This window comes from Echinops telfairi, unplaced genomic scaffold, assembly GCF_000313985.2.
Source record: "Echinops telfairi isolate 266 unplaced genomic scaffold, ASM31398v2 ScPeMD7_2573;HRSCAF=3158, whole genome shotgun sequence".
Taxonomy (NCBI): domain Eukaryota; kingdom Metazoa; phylum Chordata; class Mammalia; order Afrosoricida; family Tenrecidae; genus Echinops; species Echinops telfairi.
In genome coordinates, this window is record NW_022106471.1 from 5,463,007 (window position 1) to 5,465,167 (window position 2,161).

The 2,161-nt window shown below is 48.3% G+C and overlaps 1 pseudogene; it reads right to left on the reverse strand.

The window, feature by feature from the left end:
* Nucleotides 1–808: 808 nt before the first annotated feature.
* Nucleotides 809–1,421, reverse strand: LOC101639561 (annotated as a pseudogene).
* Between the last annotated feature and the right edge of the window lie 740 nt (nt 1,422–2,161).

Consider the following 2,161-nt stretch of genomic DNA (forward strand, 5'->3'; position numbering starts at 1 on the left):
CAGAAGCAGAGAAGCCCAAGCAAGATCTGTAGGTCAGATGGTAGGCTCTGATGTCTCCCAGGGTTGGTAAGCAATATGGCGGCCAGAAGATAGATGTGCCAGATGTCGGATCCAGACTAGTAAAAAGAGTAGAAACCCTTTACGAGTCTACTTATATAGGAGTAGGTTACATACCCAAGGACGTTTACCTTTTTTTTAAAAATCAATTTATTGGGGCTCATACAATTCATCACAATACATAGATCAATTGTATAAAACACATCTATACATCTGTTGCCCTCATTATTCCCAAAATTCGCTTGCCTCTTGGGTTCCCGGAATCAGCTTATTTTCCTTTTTCCCCCCCTCCCCTTCCCTTCCTCCCTCCTCCCCTTTCCCCCATGCACCCTTAATAATTTATAAATTATTATTGTATCTTATATTACACTGTCCGGCGTCTCCCTTCACCCACCCTTCTGCTGCCCGTCCCCCAGAGAGTAGGTTATATGTAGCTCCCTGTGATCCATTTACCTTTAATTAATTAATTAATTAATTTAGTGCAAGTTCCTTTTTATTAAGTGGGATTTTGCAGTGCAACTGGGTTGCTTAAAAAATTCGACCGCCTGTGTCCAGGGCGGCTCTCTGGTCCCTATCCGTCAAGATCTCTGAGACAACAGCGGGTATCAAATGACTTTATATAGACTTTATCTGAAAGAAAGGTACAAATGGAAGAACGGAAGTGGATGCTTGGGTACAATTTCTAGAAAAGGGACAGGCCTACCCAACATGCATGTGCTTCCCAGGTGACTTGGGAAGGCCAGGCTGTCGCTCAGCTCTCTCCATCTCTGTCTCCCAGGGTCTGCTTGTCGAAGAGATCCTCGGCCAGGCCAGAATCTGGGACCCCATCTTGTGCAGCTCTTTGATGGATTTCACCTGCTCATCCAGGTAATGTGTCTCAGTGCAGTCACAGAGATGGGGGCCATTCTTGTCCGTGGTCAGTTTGTGCAGCTGCAGCAGGGACTGGTGACACTCTTCTCCAGGTGCAGCGCATGCTCCATGGCGTTGAGCCCACTCTCCCAGTCCTCCCGGTCTGGTTTCTCGATATCCTGGAGGAAGATCTGGCCCCCTTGTTGGTTCTGCAACTTCATCAGTTTCTCGGGGTGTTCTCGCTCCTCGTGAGACTGGTGCAGAAAGTATTTGGCACAGTTCTTCAGAGCCACGCCATTCCAGTCGAAGTAGTAAGACATGGACAGGTAGACGTTGGAGGCGTAGTGCTCCAGGCTGATGTGGCAGGTGATGGTGGCCTCCGAGTCCTGCCTGTAGCTCTGGCACACCTGTGGTGGTGGAGGCCTGGGGGCATCGAGGGTACGGCTGAGAGGAGCTGATGGAGGGCAGGCTGGGTGCCGGTTGGCAGGGGGAGGCTGGCGTGCGCTGGCTTCCATTCAAGCACTGTAGAGACTGGGCGGCTCAGCGAAAGTCTCAGCAATTTACCTTGAACTACTATTGCTGGAGTGCTATTAGCTTAGTGGATTGTGTGTTGGGCAAATTCAGCAGTTCAAAACCAGTAGGTGCTCCGTGGGAGAAAGAGGAGACGTTCTACTTCCACATAGAGTGACAGGCTCAGAAACTACCCACAGGGGTAGTTCTTCTCTGTCCTGGGTCTTTACGAATTGGCATGACACGACAGCCATGATTTTGTCTTTCGAGTTCATTGTTGTTTAGTGCCGTCTAGTCTGTTCCGACTCATAGTGACCCAACGTCACTACAGCAGAGTCAAACAGTGTACAGATGCTCCATCTTCAAAATTGTCCCTTATATTTTAACTAAGGTGACCAGATTTTAACATTGGTAAAGTGGGACAAAAGTGGGACACCATTGATAAAACTCATATCCTGGCGAAATAGCCACATGGCAGCCGAAAACTATATACCCTAGCTTTCCAAAAATGGGACTTTTTAAAAATGCCATGGGACATGGGGAAATTGTTAAAAATCGGACTGTTCCATCCAAAGCGGGACGTCTGGTCACCTTAATTTTAACCCCTTGTTGCAGCCACTGTGCCAATCCATCTCATTGAAGGCCCTCTTCTTTGTCACTGCTCCTCCACTTTACCATCATGATGTCCTTCTTCAGGGCCTGGTCTCTCCAGATGACATGTCCAAAGTATGTGCGGCGGAATCTT